The sequence below is a fragment of the Scyliorhinus canicula genome, unplaced genomic scaffold (assembly GCF_902713615.1).
Source record: "Scyliorhinus canicula unplaced genomic scaffold, sScyCan1.1, whole genome shotgun sequence".
In the NCBI taxonomy this organism is placed as follows: Eukaryota; Metazoa; Chordata; class Chondrichthyes; order Carcharhiniformes; family Scyliorhinidae; genus Scyliorhinus; species Scyliorhinus canicula.
Genome location: NW_024055461.1, coordinates 2,455,683 through 2,478,818, shown reverse-complemented (window position 1 = coordinate 2,478,818; position 23,136 = coordinate 2,455,683). Strand labels below are relative to the sequence as shown.

General features: G+C 46.5%; 2 protein-coding genes and 1 non-coding gene across 3 annotated transcripts in view; all 3 read right to left on the bottom strand.

The window, feature by feature from the left end:
• Positions 1–23,136, bottom strand: part of LOC119959603 (zinc finger protein 774-like) — a 1,152,970-nt gene that overhangs the window by 309,531 nt on the left and 820,303 nt on the right. The gene's annotated exons all lie outside the window — the stretch shown is intronic.
• Positions 1–23,136, bottom strand: part of LOC119959658 (zinc finger protein 271-like) — a gene marked incomplete at its 3' end in the record, with an annotated part of 544,877 nt that overhangs the window by 148,159 nt on the left and 373,582 nt on the right. The gene's annotated exons all lie outside the window — the stretch shown is intronic.
• trnae-uuc lies at positions 13,597–13,668 on the bottom strand. The gene has a single exon. It is a non-coding gene; the product is annotated as a tRNA-Glu (tRNA).

Here is a 23,136-nt window from a genome sequence, read left to right as displayed (position 1 = left end):
CCCTCCCATTCCCCGAGCGGAGAATTCGGAAGGGAGTGAGTCTTTAATGTAAGGACTCAGCTTTCAACAATGCAAGTCGTTTCTTACTTACTGGTCACAGGTTGTAACCTTGCATCAGACAAACCAGGGTGTAAATATACCTTCAAACAACACAATTTTTCAAACGTGTAATGCCCCATTTACTGTTTTAAAAAAATAATCTTTCTTGTCACAAGTAGGCTTACAATAACACTGCAATGAAGTTACTGTAAAAAATCCCCTAGTTTGCCACATTCCGGCGCCTGTTCGGGTAGACAGAGAGAATTCAGAATGTCCAATTCACCTAACAGCACGTCTTTCGAGACATGTGGGAGGAAACCGGAGCACCCGGAGGAAACTTGCGCAGACATGGGGAGCACGTGCAGACTCCGCACAGACAGTGACCCAAGCCGGGAATCAAACCTGGGACCCTGGTGCTGAGAACCCACTGTGCTACCATGCTGCCTCATATGCTAACACAGTGCGTTTGTCGTATGCGAGCACACGCAGACCCGCATAAAATACACACACGCACACAGACTAAACACACGATTGCTCACACAGTAATAACCATCGTGCAGATTCACACATGCGTACGAACAGACGCAAAGCAAATATATATTTGCAAGAGAAGCAGAATCACAAAAGGACCGAAACACAGATGTAACCATGAAAATATACATTAGCACACGTTGTCTGATACATTCGTGCAGACACAATGACGTCCACTGTCATACACATTAACACAAATGTATAAACACATGAACACGCACATTAATGGCCTATATGGACGCACAAACACAGAGTGTAGAGTGCCCTTTCTGAGGGTCAGGTACAGACTCAAAGGACCAAATGGCCTCTTTCTGCATTGGAGGGACTCTATGTTCTATGTTCAAGAACACTAAATGCATAGTAGCATACAAGGGGACATAAACACATTTAAAAACATAGGCAGATAAATCTATCAACACGTTAATATACACATGAATGCACTCACAGAGACACACATGCACACGCATGTGCATACACACATTGATAGATAGATGGCGCACAAATAAACATATTACTACATATATTAGCAGGTATGAACACATAAGCACGCATTAACACAACTATTCGTAAATAAACAAAGGTTTTAAGACAAAAATAACTCATTCGCACATACACATTGATAGAATCACAAAATATACAGGCAATCACAGATGAAAACACATTGCACATCAACACTCACATTAATGTTCAAACACACATTGCGAGAGACAAACAGATAAAGGCAAATCACGAGTTACTTAAGCACAAAAAGAAACAACAAGATGACAGTTTATTTCTAATGTAACTGTTTGAATGGGCATACCAATCAAAACATATCCCCATTCCATAATGATCCCACGACGCACTGAAACAATGTTCTGACTGAGAAACTGGCTGCAGTAAACGACATGACAAATGTTTCCATCGCAAATAAACAAATAAGATGGGAACTGACGTCCGGGTTCTTAGCGGCAACATTCACAGTGTCGAAATAAGAAGCTGAATGAACGTCCCTCAGTATCAATCATAATAATCTCCAATTATACCAAATTGTTCTAAAACAAACTGAAATTGAACAAAAGCGGCTGTGTTTTGTGACACGGACTGTTTGAGCAACGTAAAGGACGAACGGCTGTGTGGAGATTGATGCAGAGATCGGTTTCTGAGTATCGCGAATTTAACAATGTACAATGAAAAGTAAATTACTAAAATTACTTCAGAAAGATAAAGGTATTTATATATAATTCTGAAAGATACCCTGAATGAAAGTGCAATTTAACTATTTTCGGCTATATCCCCTTCGATTCTATAGACAGCATCCGGACTGAAGACTATGAGGGTGATAATGGCAACATCTTGACAACCGCTTCCACATTCATCACCCTGTTCTTCCTGAGCATGTCCTACAGCGCTGCAGTCACCCTAGTGAAGGTGAGAGCATTCGATCCACTCACACTTTAGCTGATCGAAGCAGTTTGACAACTCACTGAACTTTTCATTGATAAAATATTAATGTCCCAGATCACAAACATCTGCTTCATTGTTTTTCTGTTTTTACAGATCAAGTGATTGGTTGAATTTTGGATGTCGTATTTATTGATATGGATGTTGTACATTTTATTCAGCTGTTTGTCAAGATCTCTGTTACGAAATCATGAAATGCCCTCTGGTAACTTTATAATATTTTTCTGTTTGAAAAATACGAAATAATATGGACGTATTGCAATTTTCGATTATAACTGTCCTGTAGTTTGATTTCCATTTGAAAATAAGTAACGTTTTTAATTCCTTATTGTCAATTATTGCCTTCCCTATATTTTTAGCTCCTGTTCCCTCTTTCTGGTGTCTGTTGTACATTCATTTGGCAGCTCAGAGCTGATGTGCTTTCTTCTCAATGTCACGCTCAATCGTAATCTTGCTCTTTGTTAACTTGAAAATTAACATTTCTGTTAAACATTCTCCAAATTTTTCAATAAATCCTGAATGAAAAATGAACCAAATGTGACTTTTCTGAACTCCTTTCTCCAAAGTCCCCTGACGATGGCCCATTCCCCTTATTGCAGTGTTTCGCTTTCCCAGACAAATATTTCCCCTGTTGTGAAAGAATCACTGCATCACCTGCGTGTACCCCGGAGACAGAATCATTGCAGAGCGAGGAGAATCGAGGTGATTTCAGTCGTACTCTGGTCAGTCACAGTCACATGTCAGGTAATTCTGAAGAGAGGGGGCTCTGCTTCTTCAGACACCGAATCAAGCCAATGAATGGAGAAGAAACGTTTCCTTCACACTGTCTCATTAAACACTTCCAGGTTCGCTGCAGCACGGGTTAACATTCTCCATGTTGGCCGAATAAATAATCCCAAGGCAGGCTATGTATATAAGGCAGACAGAACAGAGGGTGTAAACTCTTGGGAGAGCCGTAAAGGCTAGAAAGTATATCGCACACAACATAAAATCGAGTACGAATTTCCAAATATTACTTGAGTTTGGGGCCTATAAGATACACTAGAGAGCAGAAACGGCCAGAGAATATGGCCGATCCAATAGAGAGAATCAACTCGAAATTCCCTTTGAAACATACAAATAGACACTTTATCGCCCTGTCCTGGCACATGCGCAAACTGCACTTTCTGGTTCAAACAAAATCACTGACTGCTTCAAACTTTACATTTTGGCCCATTTAAAACTGACACTGTCTCCATTTTCGAGGATGCATTGATCGATAATAACCTCCATTCCCTCTGATACCATCGCCCTGAACTCATTGAGTATCAGCCAGGCATCTCCCTGCGCCATTCTGCCTGATACTATCCCGCTGAACACACTGAACATCACCCCAGGTATAACACCATAAGACAACAAGACATAGGAGCAGAATTCAGCCACTCGGCCCAGCAAGTCTGCTCCGCCATTCAATCATGGCTGATGTTTTCTCATCCCCATTCTCCTGCCTCTCGCCCTGCTCTATTCACTCTGCTATCATCCCGCTGAACTCACTGGACATCACCCCAGGGATCCTCTTTCCCGGCTTCAGTCCCTCTGATATCATCCCGCTGAACTCACTGAACACCCCAGGGATCCTCTCTCCCGGCTCCACTTCACTCTGCTATCATCCCCCTGAACTCACTGAGCATGACCCGAGATATCCTCTCTCCTTGCTCCATTCACTGTGATACCATCATCCTGAACTCACTGAACATCACCCAGGATCCTCTCTCCCTGATCATTCCCTCTGATACCATTGCCCTGAACTCACTGAACATCACCCCAGGTATCCTCTCTCCCTGCTCCATTCCCTCTGATACCATTGCCCTGAACTCACTGAACATCACCCCAGGGATCCTCTCTCCCGGCTCCATTCCTTCTGATACCATCCCCCTGAACTCACTGATCATCACACCAGGGATCCTCTCTCCCTGCTCCATTCCCTCTGATACCATCCTCCTGAACTCACTGATCATCACACCAGGGATCCTCTCGCCCTGCTCCATTCACTCTGCTATCATCCCCCTGAACTCACTGAACATCACTCCAGGGATCCTCTGGCCCCGCTCCATTCCCTCTTACACCATCCCCCTGAACACACTGATCATCACACCAGGGATCCTCTCTCCCTGTTCCATTCCCTCTGATACCATCCCGCTGAACTCGCTGATCATCACACCAGGGATCCTCTCTCCCTGCTCCATTCACTTTGATACCATCCCCTGAACTCACTGAATATCACCCCAGGGATCTTCTCTCCCGGCTCCATTCCCTCTGACACCATCCCCCTGCACTCACTCCAGGGTGCCTCTCTTGATGCTCAATTCCCTCCGATCAAAGGTAACAAAAGTTCCCGAGGGCCATGGCTGCTCTTTCGTTTTGCGAGAGAGCTGATTCATGGTGATTTTAGCTGAGAGTTTGGATTGGACTGGATTTGTTTATTGTCACGTGTACCGAGATACAGTGAAAAGTATTTTTCTGCAAGCAGCTCAGCAGATCATTCAGTACATGGAAGAAAAGGGAATTAAACAAAATTCTAGAAAATACATGAGAATACATAATAGGGCAACACAAGATATACAATGTAACTACATAAGCATTGGCATCGGTTGAAGCATACAGGGTGTAGTGTTAATGGGGTCAGTCAATAAGAGGGTCATTTAGGAGTCTGGTGACAGTGGGGAAGAAGCTGTTTTTGAGTCTGTTCGTGCGTGTTCTCAGACTTCTGTATCTCCTGCCCGATGGAAGATGTTGGAAAAGTGAGTCAGCCGGGTGGGAGGGATTCTTGATTATGCTGCCCGCTTTCCCCCGGCAGCGGGAGGTGTAGATGGAGTCCATGGATGGGAGGCAGGTTCGTGTGATGGACTGGGCGGTATTCACGACTCTCTGAAGTTCCTTGCGGTCCTGGGCCGAGCAGTTGCCATACCAGGCTGTGATGCAGCCCGATAGGATGCTTTCTATAGTGCATCTGTAAAAGTTGGTAAGGATTAATGTGGACATGCCGAATTTCCTTAGTTTCCTGAGGAAGTATAGGTGCTGTTGTGCTTTCTTGGTGATAGCGTCGACGTGAGTGGACCAGGATAGATTTTTGGTGATGTGCACCCCTAGGAATTTGAAACTGCTAACCATCTCCACCTCGGCCCCGTTGACGCTGACAGGGGTGTCTACAGTACTTTGCTTCCTGAAGTCGATGACCAGCTCTTTAGATTTGCACTACACATATGGACGATAACAGAATAGTGTAGAGGGACTTTGAAGGGGTTTCACAGGACGGCGCAACATCGTGGGCCGAAGGGCCTGTACTGCGCTGTAATGTTCTATGTTCTATGCACTTCAGCAGAGAGACAAGGTTGAGAGGGCATGGATCACAGGAATTGAACTCACGCTGTGTGCTTCATGACCAGCCAGCCAGCCAACTGAACTATCGACACATTCACTCTGCTACCATCTCCATGAACGTACGACATAATTCCGGGATGCTCTGCCTGCTCAATTCCCTCTGATACCATCTGCCTAAAATAACTGAGCATCCATGGGATCTGCCTTGTTTCCATCTCCTCAGGGACCGTTGGGGACTTCTACACAGAGGACAGGCGAGCGATCTTAGAGGAACTGACAGAGAGGCTGCAGCTGCCAACGGGAACAAACACTGGAACATCGATATGGAGAAGCCGGTGTTGGACTGGGGTGAGCACAGTAAGAAGTCTTACAACACCAGGTTAAAGTCCAACAGGTTTATTTCAAACACTAGCCTTCGGAGCACTGCTCCAAGGAGCTGCTCTCCAAAAGCAAGTGTTTGAAACAAAGCAGTTGGACTTTAACCTGGTCTGGACATAGAACATACATTGCAGAAGGAGGCCAGTCGGCCATCGAGACTGCACCAACCCACTTAAGCCCTCACTTCCAGCCTATCCCCGTAACCCAATAAACCTTCTAACCTTTGTGGTCACTAAGGGTAATTTAGCTTGCCCAATCCACCTACACTGCACGTCTTTGGTCTGTGGGAGGAAACCGGAGCACCCGGTGGAAACCCACGCACACACGGGGAGGATGTGCAGACTCCGCACAGACAGTGACCCAGCGAGGAATGGAACCTGGGATCCTGGCGCGGTGAACCCACAGTGCTAATCACTTGTGCTACCGTCTTAACATACAGGTTAGATCTTTCTAGGTAAGGAGACTGCAAGACAGCCAAGGACCCGAGATGCACAATGCAAGAAGGAGTACTGTACGTGTGTAACCTGGGAGGGAGGAACTGAACACTCCCCACTGGACGAAACACAGAAAAAATATGAGGACCAACTTGAATGAAATGAAAAATGAAAATCGCTTATTGTCACGAGTAGGCTTCAATGAAGTTACTGTGAAAAGCCCCTAGTCGCCACATTCCGGCGCCTGTCCGGGGAGGCTGGTACGGGAATCGAACCGTGCTGCTGGCCTGCTTGGTCTGCTTTAAAAGCCAGCGATTTAGCCGAGTCAGCTAAACCAGAAATCGAGTGGAGACTCTGGACCGAAGCTCTGAACAGGGCCAACAACACCTTCGCTTATGCAAGGCTAAACCTCATGCAACTGAAAGTAGTGCACAGAGCGCACCTGACAAGAACCACAATAAGGAGGTGGAGGACAAATGTGAACGGCACCAGGGAGCCGCAGTAAACCACACCCACATGTTGTGGGCATGCCCCAGACTTGACGGGTTTTGGACAGCCTTCATTGAGGCAATGTCCAAGGTTGTGAGGGTGGACGCGTGCCGGGTGAATGGCAGTCTTCGGGGTATCGAACCAGCCAGAACTATTCATAGCGAAAGGGATCGACCCCCTTGCCTTTGCTTCCCTAATCGCCCACCGAGGAATCCTGCTCAGCTGAAGATCAACAGCATGACTCACAACAGCAGACTGGGTGGCAGACGCGTCGTAATTTCTCCACCTGGAGTAAATAAAATTTGCCATTTGAGGGTAGGAGGAGGGCTTCCAAAAAACGAGGAGACAATTCACCACGCGTTCCAACATCTTTACGAAGCCAACAGCCAAAAGAGCGAGGGGAGGGTAAGTTTGTGCGTGTGTGTGTGTGTTTGTGGGGGGGGGGGGGGGGGGGGGGGGGGGGGCGGACCGAACGAACGAGACAACAGAGAACAAATAGGGAGGGGACGAGATTTGGAGGGAGGTTAGGGAGAGAGGAGGGGAGGCTGGAGCAACACCAGAACGGATAATCGGGGGCCTAGAGCAAGGCCACAAAGAAAAGAACTCCCAAAGAAACGCCGAAATAGAGACGAAGGATGGGGGCGGGGGTAGGGGGAGCGGGGCCAATCTACAAAGTGGGAGAAGAGAAGGCGAAGGGGAAAGAGCTGCATTGATGTAAATAGATGACTTTCACCTATTTTACGTTATCTGATCGAATAAAGTATCTTTAAACAACAAAAACAGGGGCCAGAGGTGGTCAAGGAGTGGGTGCGGGTGGGTGTAAAGTCCTTGTATATTGTAATCGCATCACATACCCTTGTCCATTGTACAATGTATGATATCAAAAACTGTAATATAAGCATTTTTTAAAAATTGTTACAGCTGCCATTGAACTGTGCAGTGTGGTTTGTTCGACCACTCTTTGCCTGCTATTTCATATGTACCTCATGTTAATTCCGAAAGCTGGAGTATAAAATTGTCTTGCAAATAGTTTATTTTGTTCAGGAGCATGAAATCGTGTGGCTGTAACATCTTTGTAAACAAATATGATTTCAGATTCTGTCGACATCTAAATATATTAATAGTCTTTAACATGATCATGAAGCACTGTTCAACCTAAAGCAACCAGTGATAATGGCGAAGGGAAAAATGAGAAACTTCTTCAGCTCATTTCGGAACTTGGTCTGCGCTACTGCATAGATGAAGGTGTTGTTGCAGGAACTGAGTAACTGAAGCATGTTGGTCGTTTCTTGAAAGATGAAGTGTGGGTCATTGAAATCCAGACCCGTGAAGTAGGCCTCACCTGTAACCCGAACGTATAGGAAATGTCCAACATATGTGACCCAGAGGAGGAGGAAGCTGAGCGAGATGGCGAAGAGCAGGACAATCGACTTCTTGCGGTTGGCTATCTCTGGATCTCCGTCACTCTCTGAGCCCTTGAGCCTCCTGCGGGCTCTGCTGGCCTCTACAATGTGCCTTACAGTCAGGGCGTTGAGCATCAGAATAAAGAAGAACGGAAGAAAGGGGGTTAATATGTGGTCGAGCCAGTCATAAGCTTGCCACGATGGGATAGTGTAATAGCTGGACTTAATATCACAGAACCAGGGAATCTCGTCCAATACGTACAAGGGCTGGTAGGTGAAGTAAAAAGGGATGTTCTTGACGTAGCTCAAGGTAATGACCATTCCTATGACCATCAATGCAGTTTTCTAGGTGCAGTATCGGGTCTTCAGTCTCTGACAGCAGATGGTTACAAAACGGTCGAAGGTGAAGGCCACGGTCAGCCAGACTGAACCATCACGGGTCGCATAAACGAGCACGGTGCTGACAGCGCATCCGGGGGTGATCGATAGGACGCTGTACCTAAAGTAAATGCCACCAATCCGGTTGAGGATAACAGCGGTGACCATGACAAGGAAATCAGTCACTGCTATCGCTACCAGGTAGTAGGTGATACAGCGAGAGAGTCCGCACCGTCCTCGGGATAGGATGATGATCGCCATCAAGTTGGCTGTAATAGAGAAAAGAGAATGGCGTCACTGAGCAGACTCCAAAAACCAGCGACTCCCTGATACATTCCGCTACCGAATCCCTCCTGACCTGTCCATTTCGCACCTCCAGATTTCAATTATTCCAAAACCATTACTACTTGATGCAAATCCAATGCTGGATTAAACGTTTGTCAATTCATAAATATCACAATCAGTCCCTGCAACAAACTCCGCTCTCTGGCCACTGGGTCGATTCCCGTGGCTGGCCATCCTCTAAAGTTAGAGACCATTTACAATATTCAAGTCTTGTTTGACGATGGCTGAACTTCCAAACGCCCACATTCCCAAACCCGTCGGTCATAAGCACCGACACTGCATACTTCGACATTTCTCCACAGCCCATTGTATCGCCGGTCTGAAAGTCTGCCTTAGCTTAAGAGCTACACAAACCCTTATTTACCACTTTCACATGTCTACACTCCCAATTTGCATCGCCAGTGAACTCAACTGAAAGGGGCGGTACGGTAGCATAGTGGTTAGCACAGTTGCTTCACAGCTCCAGGGTCTCAGGTTCCATTCCCGGCTTGGGTCACTGTCTGTGCAGAGTCTTCACATCCTCCACGTGTGTGCGTGGGTCTCCTCCAAGTGCTCCGGTTTCCTCCTACATTCCAAAGATGTGCAGGTTAAGTGGATTGGCCATGCGAAATTGCCCTTACGTGTCCAGGAAGGTTGGGTGGGGTTACTGGGTTACGGGGATACGGTGGAGGTGTGGGCTTGGGTGGGGTGCTCTTTCCAAGGGCCAGTGCAGATTCGATGGGCCGAATGGCCTCCTTGTGCACTGGAAATGTTATGATTCAATGATCCAAAACTGTTTTTCCTAATGAAAAACGCATACCACATCCCGTTCAGCCATTGCAAATGTACCGCCTTCGATCACAGCGCCAGGGCCCTGGGTTCAATTATGACCTTGGGTTACTGTCTGTGTGGAGATTTTTAACTTTCTCCCTGTATCTGTCTGGTTTCCTCTGGGTGCCTCTCACAGCCCAACAATGTGCAGTTTAGCTGGATTGGCTATTCTAAATTGCCCCTCAGTGTCTAAAGCAGATGTGTAGGTTAGGTGAGGCTAAGGGGTTATTGGGAAAGCGGAGGGGACTGAGCCTGGGCGCAGTACTCTTTTCAGAGTTTGGTACATGTTCGAATCGCCTCCATTTGAACTGATTCTATGATTGCCTATTTCAAAGCCTCTATTTCAGCATTCTCTTGATTGTTTCACTTACCTCATGCGGCTTATTAGACTAATCCCTCCCCATTCCTGTGCCATCCTGCAGCCCAATAACGATTTGTAGCAAATGTGTTGCACTGTTTAACAATATAACGTCCGTACAATGCTAAACATTATAACTCATATTTCTGCAGTCTAATAAATAATTGTTCTATAAGTGTGAAGGGTAACTTATTGACTATTTATTGTCCTGCTCTGTAATACAAAATTAAGTGATACACTCTAATATATCGTAATGCAATAAACCTTTCAGCACGATCCTTAAAGGGAAGAGTTAAGAAGATTCAGAAGAAAAATAAATATTGCAGTTGAGATTCCGCTCTTACCTGGGACACCAATAATAGCGAGTGCCGGGTAATAAATGGCATAAAATGGTCCATTCGCTGGTCCATGCATCGTCTTTCAGGAACCAATTGAATTCTGCAAGGTGCACATACTAGGTCTGCAAGACTTCCAAATGGTCCCTCATTTATACCAGTGAGAGTCTCCAGAGGGGCAATTAAATTCCAACATGCCCTTTAGTTACAGATCGGTGAATAAACAAATTAAGAGACGAGTCCATGCCTTTAATTTGTTCCCTGGGGTGAACTGCTGACTGCAACTTTTGCGGTCCCTCCCAGCCCCAAGATAATTCTCTGCGCCTCCATCAATCAAAACACCTCTTGCTAACTCTGAGCTGAAGTCTGATCTCTGATAAAAATCTGTCTCTTTCAATATCTGACATATTGTGCTTTTAGTTGACGGATACGTTGACGTGGTTTGCGTATTTGTAAGTGTTCTGGTGTTTAGTGCTGCATTGATACACAAATATTGAAATATATTTGCGAGGAAAGAACTTGAAATAATTAATCGCAAACATGGGCGTATGAGGTCGAGCCGATCGTAGGCAAATGCTGCACCGTGTGCACACAGCAGACCCCTTTGTTTATCCTCGGAAACCATCCATTCTGAAAGTGCCTTCAGATGTTCCAGTATGAATTTACAGTTTCTAGTGAAGAAACAATTGATAGCTGGCTGGTGGAATATCAATTCCGATAACATTGGGGCGAGTAATTACCGAGACATGACTCAGAGGCAATAACAAGAAGTGCAGTGAAAATGGAGGCACGATCCATAAAATGTGGAAATGAGCATTTTTCGGATAGTGGGCTGTGCAGGCAATATTACTGAATATATTTAAGAAGGAAATAGAACACTAAATGTGTCAAAGTGTGTGGAAAATGTGCTCGGGTATAGTTTTAATAGAGAACCCATTGTGATCACGTTGGATGGAGAAACTGGCTCGAAGGGCCGAATGGCCTTCTCCTACTACTATCTAAAATGTTTTCATATTTCGATGATGCATGGTGCTGTGTGGTATTACCTGAGATTGCATCTCGTAAACTACAGAGGCATTGTCTAGCTTAGTGTATCATTTCATTATAGTATGAAAACAAATTACTGCGGATGCTGCAATCTGAAACACAAGAGATAATGCTGGAAAATCTCAGCAGGTCTGGCAGCATCTATAGGGAGAGAAAAGAGCTAAAGTTTCGAGTCGAAAGACTCTTTGTCAAAGTAGTCATTGGACTCGAAACGTTAGCTCTTTTTTCTCCCTACAGATGATGTCAGACCTGCTTAGATTTTCCAGCATTTTCTCTTTTATTTCATTATAGTAGGTGCAGTATCAGTTACTGCTGTAACACACCATGCCATGCTCATCACTTGATTTGGCCACTGTTTATACTACACTGTGTTATGTTGTTATTAATACTCCACGAGGGAGGCATGGTGGTGACAAGATCTAAAGCAATATAAAAATACATATGGTCTTTATTTATAATTTTTCAGATCAAGTGGTAATTTAGCATGGCCAATTCACCTATCCTGCACATGTTTGGGTTGGGGTAAGGTCCACGCAGACACGCGGAGAATGTGCAAACTCTATACGGCAGTGGCCCCAGCGGTTCGAACCCAGGTCCTCGGCGCCGTGAGGTAGCAATGCTAACCACTGCGCCAGCATGTCGCCCTCGTGGAGTATCAATAACAACTGTCCCACCAGGACACCCAGGTCTCGTTGCACTTCCCAGTTTCCTAAACTGCCATCATTCAAAGACTAATCTGCCTTCTTCTCTTTGCCACCAAGGAGGGTAACCTCACATGTACAGTCGTTGAAGGTTGGCATGCAGGTACAGCAGGCGACGAGGAAAGCCTATGGTATTCTGGCCTTCAGATAGAGAAGGTTTGAGCATAGGAGGTGGGATTGCTTTCAACAGTTATATGGAGCCTTGGTGAGGCCGCACCTTGAGTATTGTGTGTAGTTTTAGTTTGAGGAAAGACATTCTTGCTTTTGAGCATGTCCAGCGAAAGTTCACCAGACTAATTTCCGGGATGGCAGAACTGACATATGAAGAAAGATTGGATCGACTGGGTTTGGACTCACTGGAGTTTAGAAGAAATGAAATGAAATGAAATGAAAATCGCTTATTGTCACAAGTAGACTTCAAATGAAGTTACTGTGAAAAGCTCCTAGTCGCCACATTCCGGCGCCTGTTCAGAATGAGAGGGGATCTCATAGAAACATATACAACATATAGAATCCTGGATACATATACAATCCTGATGGGACTGCACGGGTTAGATGCGGGATGAATGTTCCCGATGTTGGGACTAGGGGTCACAGCCGATGAATAAAGAATGCGCCATTCAGGTCTGAGATGAGGCAGAACTTCTTCTCTTACAGAGTTGTCGACTTATTGAAGTCTCTGCCACAGAAAGCAGTGAGGGCCAGTTTGTTCGATATATTCAAGAGGGAGCTGGAAGTGGCCCTTGCGACTAAAGGGAGCGAGGGGAATGGAAAGAAAGTCGTAGTGTGAGATGGGATTTGCATTATCAGCCATGAACATTTGAGTGGTGGTGCAGGCTCGAAGAATGGTCTGCTCCTGCACCAGTTTTCTGTGTTGATATATATGAGTAACCGAACAGAGGCAGATATGAAGTAGAAGAAATTTAAATACAGGATTGTGAGAAGATGGAACCTGTTGCCACATGGAGCTTGGAGCAGAGAGTATTGATACATTTATGGGAAGACTTGGAAATACTGGAAAGAGAACAGACTAGACGGACACAGGGAGCTGGATGGAAATGGTCAATTAGATATCGGACGGGAGGGGACAGTCTGGTCTGGAGTACATGCGCAGACACAATTTAGTTGGGCCGAACGGTCTATTCCTCTCCCCCAATTTCTATACTATGTAAACCACAGAGAATACTGCACAGAGAGAACCACGGAGAGAATCAGTCATGGGCGGAAAGAATTGAAAGTGTCAGAAGTAAATATTATTTCATTCTGCAATTGAGGCTATGATTTTATCAGAACACCATTAGTTTCCATGCCTGGGCTGTACCATTGGCTCACTGGTTAAGGTGATAGATCCGAAAACTGACTCGAACCTCCAGGAAAGATCTAATCCTGTACATTAATCGTAATTTACGATGAATGTCTGGAAAATGAATTCTCGGTTCAATGGAATAAAAAAAAAATTCCAGATCTGATTCCTAATCTTGACCTCACACGAAATGCCGATCAAACACATCATTGTGACAGTTCACATAGCAGCAACTAGAACAATTCCCTGACCGGGAATCGAACCCGGGCCACGGCGGTGAAAGCGCCGAATCCTAACCACTAGACCACCAGGGCAGCCGCTGTGTCGAGCTCCAGAATCACTGACCATGTTCAATTCACTCATTCGCTCTATTCACTGGAACTGGCTTGTCCATCAGGGTATGTTTGGTTAAACTTTTCTCAGGGTCATAAACAGCCAAATAGAGGACAAATACCAAATCAGCGTGGGAGGCAGAGTGAAGACACAAGGCAATATGGCAAGGCTGGTTTGCATTTGCTTTTATGCGAGGAGTCTTAACGACGAGGCAAATGAACTGAGGGCGCAGATTAACATAATCGAGAAAATATCCTGGGACCTCTCTGTGGAAACCTCCACTGAGAGATGTGTGACCGTAATCGCAAATACGCGAATGTCCAATCAGTATAATGTTTCAATTACAATAGCAACCGAAGGAAATCTCCCGCTCAGAGCGAATAGCTCCGTGTTAACAGGCCACCAACATGGCAATGATATTAATGTTCTTCGTGAGCCGTCTTAAAATTAAACAACATGCACAATGACCGAGTGGAGCAGATCAGATAAAACCGCAGATTCTCCCTCACTGATTCTCCCTCACACCATGGACTGTGCTCACTTACTGACTGTCTTTATCCTCAGAGATTTAATGTTGTTGGTCAAAGAGATTCGGGTGATCACGGAAACTCATTCAAATCTTATCTGAGGAAATCACAGGCAGATTTGAGATTGTTTCATTGGACGGGGAGATTGGGATCAGAAAATGTGTCCAAAGTCCAAAGATGTGCAGGTTAGGTGGATTGGTCATGATAAATTGCCCTTAGTGACCAAAATTCCCCTTAGTGTTGGGTGGGGTTACTGGGTTTTGGGGATAGGGTGGATGTGTTAACCTTGGGTAGGGTGCTCTTTCCAGGAGCCGGTGCAGACTCGATGGGCCGAATGGCCTCCTTCTGCACTGTAAATTCGATGTAAAAAAAAATGACGTTGATGGCCGCTCAAACACACAGAGGAAACCAAATTAACCTCCTATGAAACCGTCAACAAACTACATCCAGGATTGGCTGAGAAAACTTAACTGCAGAATCAAATCAGACCGAAAACTTGATCGGAGAGGGAGAGAGAAATATACTATTCGTTTATCTGTCATATTTCTGTTCGAATCATTATTTCCTTCATATTAGGCTTGGATGGGAAGATCAGATCGAGGAATTAAAGGTTACTGAGACTTTGAAAATTCTTCAAATCTGGTAGAAATCACCTTATAGCATAGAAATGACAAGATCTAAAGAGAATGTGTGAATTAGATAGGCTGAGTCTCCAGGTGGCAGCAGGAATCACAAAGATGCGGTGGAGGGGCCGAAGAAACGATAGGGCAGATGGGAATAGTTGTGCCTTAAAAAGTACAGACAGAGAATAGGAAAGCAGACAGCGATTAAAAATGATGCAGCAATGCAACGAATGTGAATGAATGAAAGGTAGATCTGAGCAATATACCAGTATCAATTATGAAAACCTGAGCAATGTACCTCTGCAGGTGAATGTGGTTCATTCTATGTAGCAGCCCAGTGACCGGCCGGCCTCAACGCATTGACAATATCGATTGTTGGACATTGCGCTGATCTGAGCATCCTTCAATGGATCAGCCCTTCCACTGCGAGGGGTGAATATCTGAGCTATTTCCCTGCCAGCTAGCAGATAGAAGCCCCAGAGGTGTATCAGCTCACTGCCTACTGACTCTCCGAGTTTAAAGATTTGGTCGACGGCGCTGTGCAAGTAAGGAATTCATCACTCGCCAGGGTCAGATTCGACCCCCTGTCCCTGACGCTGTGAAATTGAACAGTTCACACAGTGTAGATCTGACTCATCTCCAATTGGAATTTCATCATTAAGTAACGGCAGAGCTGAAATCAACCTCAACTCCACTGTCAAACCTACCTCCGACAGCATTTCACCCCTTGCCCAGTGAGAACCTATCTACCTCTGCCTCAAGAATATTCAACGGCTTTGCATCCACGGCCTTTTGAGGAAGAAAGTTCAAGATGGGGAAAGAAAATGTCTTTACTTCTGCTTTGGGTGGGCGACCTTTATTTTGAAACAGTGAAGCTTACTTCCAGAATCTGCCACAAGAGGAAATATCCTTTTCACAGCCACCTTGTCAACCCCCGCATTTCAATCAAGTAGCCCATTCCTCTTCTAAACCCCAGCCGATACAAGGCTAGTCTGTCCAACCTTTCCTCATAAAATAATCTGCCCATTTAAACAAAGCCTGAATGGGAGCGATCTACACTGACACATAGCATGGAAGACAAAAACTGAAGGGCCCGTATCTTCCTGCATTGGCAGCTGTCCTACCACCTTCCCCTTTGTCAACCTATCGAATGCCCCTGCAGCTTTTTCCTCCTCGCATAATCTTTAATCACAGTCTGCACTTTGTCCCAATACCCTCTATCTGGCAACAACCCCGAATCGAGCCTCCACCCGGCGCTTGCTCTCGTGCCGATCTGAGCTGAATCTCCAGCCAGTGGGGCGCATGATCCGAGATTACTATCGCCGTGTACTCTGCCTCCTTCACCCCATCCAAAACCACCCTGAACCCTACATATGTGACAAAAATGGATGCTCCCTTCCGCCTGGGTTCTTGAAGCACCACGGGTCCACCATCACCATCTTTTCTATAGACCCGCCCAACTCCTTTGCCGTTTATATTCTATCCATTGACCTGGGGCTCGACCTGTCTACCGTCGGTTCTAGGACACAATTAAAATCTCTTCTCATAATTAACTGGTGCGTGGTCAAGTCGGGGATCGTTCCAGAAACCCACATAAAAACTACATTGTACCAACTCGGTGCATACACATTCACCAATACCACCAGCTTACCTGCTAATACCCCACTCACTATCACATATCTCCCACCCGGGTCTATTACTTCCTTCGTGCCCTCAAACCCCGTCTTCTTACTCATCCACATGGCCACCACCCGCGACTTTGAATCAAACCCCGAGTGGAAAACCTGACCCACCCACCCCTTCCTCAGCCTAACCTGGTCCTTCAAGCGTAGGAGCACCTCCTGCTGAAAGACGTGCTAACACCCACCCCCCCCCCCCCCCCCCCCCCCACTTTTAAACTCCTTCGGCATGCAAAGACCCGAAATATCTTCACCGGTCCATTGAGCGCTCGCACGTTCCATGATATCAGCCTTACCGGCGGCTTACACCTCCATTGCCTCTACCGTCAGCCATCCCTACCTTTCAGCTTTAACCCCGTTAATTTCACCCTATACAGTTTAAGTACCTGCAGGCACGGGACTTCCTACGCAGGCAGGTCTCAACCTTCCGGCTTCTGCCACCAAGGGGGATACACGACAGGGTAGTTTCCAGAGTATGGCTGGGACAGGGGTCAGAGGAAACCCACATCCAGGAGCTGAGACACAAATGGGAAGAGGGGTTAGGAGGAGAGATAGAGGATGGTCTCTGGGCGGATGCGTTAAAGAGGGTCAATGCGTCCACATCATGCGCCAGGCTCAGCCTGATACAATTTAAGGTTGTTCACCGGGCCCACATGACGGTTTTTTGGGGGCAGAAGACAGGTGTGCAAGCTGTGCGGAAGGACCAGCAAACCAGGTTCGTATGTTCTGGGCATACCCAAAGCTTAGGGGATTCTGGCAGGGGTTTGAGGATGTCATGTCCACGGTGTTAAAACAAGGGTGGCGCCGAGTCCAGAGGTGGCGATTTTTGGAGTGTTGGAAGACCCGGGAATCCAGGAGGAGAAAGAGGCAGACGTTCTGGCCTTTGCTTCCCTGGTAGCCCGGAGACAGATACTATTAGCTTGGAGGGACTCAAAGCCCCCGAAGACGGAGACCTGCCTATCGGACATGGCTAGCTTTCTCAATTTGGAGAAAATCAAGTTCGCCTTGAGAGGGTCAACGTTAGGGTTCGCCCGGAGGTGGCAACCGTTCGTCGACTTCTTTAGACAAAATTAACTGTCAGCAAAAACGGTGGGGGGGGGGGGGGGGGGGGGGGGTAGTTTAGTTTAGATTAGTGTGTAAGAAAGGTGGAATCTGTGAGTGAGGAAGACGGCCTTTGCACAATGTATATATTTGTATGTACACGGTTTCTTCTGTTATTGTTACAAAATCACAAATACCTCAGTAAAATGTTTTATTAAAATAAAATTTCACCCTGTACCTAGCCCATCCTAGACGCCCCTTTTCTCCGCCCCCTCCCATGTCTCGTCTCAAACCTCACCACCTCGCATAACCCTCCCTCCACCCCAACCCTCTCCCACCCCCCGCCCCCTCCCCCATCCCCCTACAGCCACCTCTTTCAGCCTTCCCCCCACCTCATTTCCGTTGACCAGCATTACCTGCCAGCGTGGAAACTCGTTCCCAAAGGCTCCTCCGACTGCCCCCCCCCCCCCCCACTACCCTCATCCCCCGCCCTCACCTCTCTGTTCTGTGAAAAAAGTTCTCGGTAAACTCCCCCTCCTCCACCCATCTCGACTCATCTCGAACCACAGGTCACCTCCCCAAAGTCAAACAAAAACAATACAGCCCGAGGCAGCAGGATGGGGGTGGGGTGGGGGGGGGGGGAGGGAGGAAGGGAGTGGGGGCAGCCATCCCCTTTCAAACCTTTCACCCCTGCTACGGTTAGTCAACCCAACAGTAAAAATCGGAGTAAAAGAAACCCACCCCTCCCTCCAACCCCCGCTCTACCCCATCTCAATTACTTCAAAGTACCAGCACCTCGTCCCAAAATTGTTCAGTTCAGTGATCCTCAGTTTATGCTCCTTGATAAAGTCATTGGCCGCTTCTGGAGTCTCAAAATAGCATTCCGGGTATTCATAGGTAGCCATAGTTTCGGCGGGTATAGCACCCCAACCCTGATCCGCTGTCGATGCAGCACCGCCCTGGCTGCGTTAAACCCACACGCCGTTTTGCCAGCTTAGCTCCCATGTTCTGGTTTATTAGGGCCTTGTTCCTCTCCAATTCGCAGTTCCGCTTCTCGCTAGCTGACTGCAGAATCTTCTCCCTCTCGACGAACTTGTGGGACCTCCTGATCACCGCCCGCAGCGGCTCCTGCCTCTAAGCCTCTGCCCCAAAGACCAATGCTCTCTGTTCACCTCAGGGGCCTTGCCCAGCACCCCCTCCACCACCAGACCCGCCAGCATCGTTGAAACGTACCTTGCCGTACTCGCACCTTCCATTCCTTCAGGCAGGCCCACTATCCACAGATTCTGCCTTCTCGACTTACTTTCCTGCTCCTCCACCTTTGCTCTTACAAAGGTCTCCTAAGACTTCCACCTCCGCCTTCAATGCCACCACCCGATCGTTGTGGCCCGACATCACCTTCTCAATCTCTTGTATCGGCGACCTCTGTACCCCCCAGCATTGCTCCACGCTCTCCATCGACCCCTTTGGGGAGTCACAGCCCCATCTATGGCCTTCGAGCCATCCTCCTGCATGTTCTTCCTCTGCTGGCAGAACTCTTCCTTGATAAAGGTATTCAACTGTTCCCTGTGGGGTTTTGCTACTTGCACTGGCGCTCCCGCCTCCGCGATCCTTCCACTGCTACTGCGCCACAGGTCTCTATCAAGTCCTTGGCCAAGTCCTCCACTTTCTTTTTCCGGGTTCGTTAACCAGCAGATATACCACACCCGGGTGTGACTTCTCCTCTGAACTATGCGCTATATAAATGTAACATGAGATCCTTGCTTTAACAATCTATGCCACGGTTGAGAAAGGCAAGTGTACCATATGCATTTTTCACCACCCCAATCACCTGCCCTTCCGACTTCAGATGCACAGGTTACGTAACGGAGATAGGGCGAGGGAGTGGACACAGGTAGTGTACTCTTTCAGAGGGTCAGTGCAGACTTGATGTACTGATTGGCTCCAGTCGATGGTTCTATTCCAGGTTCTAGGAAACCCATGCAGGCACGGGGAGAATGCACAAACACCACACATCAACCAAGGTCAGAATTGAAGACGGGTCTCTATTGTCGTGAGGCATCAGTGCTAACCATTGTGCCACCGTGTTAAATGTTTCTGCCTTGTTTACTTTCATTATCTTCTTCATTTATAATTATCTCAATTATATGCTTTGTTCTGATGTGTCAGTAAGACATTTGTAGAAGCTTGTAAAGTTTAATGTCAAACATTTATGACCAAGAATAATTTTCGAAATACAGAAGTTTGAAACCACTTAACATTTAACTTACCGTTTGACTTTCTCAAATGAACAATGAGATAAAACGACTTCACCGTTTCAAATTTCATGCAATAAAATATATTTTCTGACTTAAACACAACGGCTGTGTATATTTGTGGGAGGCAGCGCGGGAAGGGGAGGGAGGGAAGAGTTGGAGGGATGATGTGAAGAGGGGGGAGGGAAGAGGGAATGGAGGGAGGGAAGGGGAGTGTTGATTAGTGTTAATTGACAAGCTCAAGGTCCGAGAGAAGCAGCTGCTGAAGCGCAGCATCCTGGCACACATCTCCTCTGGCATCATACACTGGTAAGGTGGGTGATCGACTCGCTGCAAACCCTGTCAGACCGATAGATCACTTTAGCTTACAGGAGGCTTGTATGTGTCAACTACGGCAGCAAACTTTGTTGAACCATTTGAAATAATCACTGAGGCTTCGAAGGATAAACATGGCATCAGTGCTACGCGTAAACAACTCAGCTTAAAGTAAATCGCAAAATCCAAACGCACTTTATCTCCGAATCAGCTGGAATGACAGACATGTTAACATTAGTGTCCTTCAAGGAGTCAAAAGCACCAGTATCGAGGTCATGATCATCCAAAGACAACTCCGCTGTCCGGCCCATATGATTTCACGGTCCCGACTGCCAGAATAAATCTTCATCACCCAACTCAAGGAAGGATCCCGAACAAGAGGAGGACAAAGTATGTTCTTAAAAGACACCTTGCAGGCTTACCTCAAGAAATGGAACATGGAAGTCAATTTTTGGGAATCCTTTGCTCAGAAGAGACCTATGTGGAGGAACCTCCTGATTGAAGAGTCACAATTCTTCGAGAACACCCGACGGCAAGGGGAGGCCCGGGAAAGGAGCCTTAGAAACCAATGCCTGCGACTGAGCGTCCGAGGGCCGATGCCACTTTTTGGAAACCCCTGGCAAGTGAGTGATTGAAGATGCTGCTCTAGGATCTGGCTCATCAGCCACGCAACAACCAAAATAAGCCGAGGGAGGGGGAAGTTTGTTTGTGTGTGTGTTCTGTGTGTATCTGAGTTTTTAATTGCCTGTGATTTTGTGTGCGTATATATCTGTGTGCGTCTGTGTACGCGTTTGTCTGTGTTTTGTTTGTGTGTGCCTTTGTTTTTTGTGTATGTTTGTGCGTGCCTGTGTGTGTGCCTGTGTGTCAGTGTTTATGATTATGACTGTGTTTGTATCTGCGAATGTCTGCTGGTTCGTTTGTGCCTGTGCATGTTTGCCTGTCTTTGTGTTTCTACGTGCCTGCATTTGTGTCTGTGTGTGCGAATGTGTGTGTGCCAGTGTGTGTGAGTGTATGTGTGGGTAACTACCTGTGTTTGTACTTGCTTGGTGTTGTTTTATTTGTGTCTGTGTGTGTTGGCAGGTCTTTTTATCTCTGTCTTAGTGCGTGTGTTTTTGTCTGTCTGTATCCTATGATATATGTAGGTGCGTGCGTCTGTCCTTATGTGTGTCTGTCCTTGTGTTTGTCTGTGTATGTGTGTGTGTCTGTGTGCTGGTGTCAGTGTGTCTACGTGTGTTTATGTATGTGTGTGTGTGTCCATTTGGTGTCTGTGTTTATGTGTACGTCTGTGTGTGTCTGCCGGTGCCTCATAGATGCGTCTGCGCCTGTGCCTGCTTGTCTCTGTTTGTGTGTATGTTTCCTTGTGTCTGTATTGTCTCTTTGCCCTTGTGTCTGTTTTTGCGAATGCGTGTGTGTGAATGGGTATGTGTCTGTGTGCGTCAGTGTCTGTGTCCCTGCATGTGTTGTGTTTTCCTGTGCGTTGTTTTATTTGTGTGTTTGTTTGGGTGTATCTGCATGCGTGTTCATATGTGTGCCTGTTTGCCTGTGCTTTTGTCTGTTGCGTGTTTATTTGTGTATGTTTATGTCTGCGTGTGTCTGTCGGTGAGCGTATGTCTGTGCTTGTTTGTGTGTGTGTCTGCATGTATGTCGGTTTTTGTGTCCGAGTATGGGTGTCTATGTGTGAGAAAGTGTGTGCGTGCCTGTCTATGTGTGTCTCTGTGTGTGTGAGTGCGTGTGACTGCGCCTGTATGTATGCACAAAGAGAGATGGGGTGAGAAGAGCGATATACTCTGGCGGACGTCAAGCGGAAGCAGGTGAGAATGGATCAGTTAATTTCACATCAATGATGCTGATTGGTTGACCGTTCGTATCAGTTTTTTAAAATCAGCTAATCGCCGTCGTAAGCAGCACCCTCAGTGTCTGAATAAGGGCAGTAATCCGTGGTCTGTTTTTACTTTTAAATATGAGAATAAAAAGTTCCGCAGTTTAAACCATTCTGTTATGCTAGTCGAACTGAACACCACATACCATGTGCTGCGTATATCCTTTACTGATAATCATGGTTCTGCTACCCGGTGAGTCGACGGTTCAATACGCCTGTGTGGATTGATCAGGTTTACTCCCAATTGTTTAATACAGACTGTTCTTTATTTCAGGAATAAAGGGAATTGATTCAGTTTACCAGGATCCGCCTGATGTGACGGTTCAGGAGGGACACACGATAATATTGAACTGCAATTACTCCACAACCGCTACCTATCCCTACCTCTTCTGGTACATCCAGTATCCAGGGGAATCTCCGAGATATTTACTAAGAAAGTACGGCAAGGCGGAGGGGGACAAGTCGTCAAATTTTCCCGACCGTTTTTCTGCTCGTTTGGACCAGGAGCAAAAAACAGTTCCTTTAACTATCACCGGGGTCCGTGTGTCTGACTCTGCTGTGTATCACTGTGCTCTGAGACCCATACTGTTGCAGAGACACAGTCAATCCATACAAAAACTGGCAAGGCACTCTCACATCCTCTCATTGACTGTGAGCTGATATCATATGAGCAATCACAATATGTAGATCAGTTTTGCTGTAATGTTTGTGTTATTTCAATCCAGCACTCTTTCTGCTTTACGCCGCCACTGAGCAGATTATTTTGAGGGAATCTCGAGCGCTGACAAAATAAAGACATTAAATGTCACTTCGCTATCCCACCTCAAAGACTGATCCTATTCAGCGCCCAACATTGTCTTTACTGAAGTCCTTGTTCCTACTGTGAGGAGAACAACTTAATTCCCTCTACATTATTATAATTAATCAGAAAACAAAGAGCTTTGCTCTGAATTGCGAAACAAGGGAACTACACGTTGAGAGGTTGTCACAGATCATAGAACATACAGTGCAGAAGGAGGCCATTTGGCCCATCGAGTCTGCACCGACCCACTCAAACCCTCACTTCCACCCTACTCCGTAACCCAATAACCCCTCCTAATCTTTTTTGGACACTAAGGGCAATTTAGCAT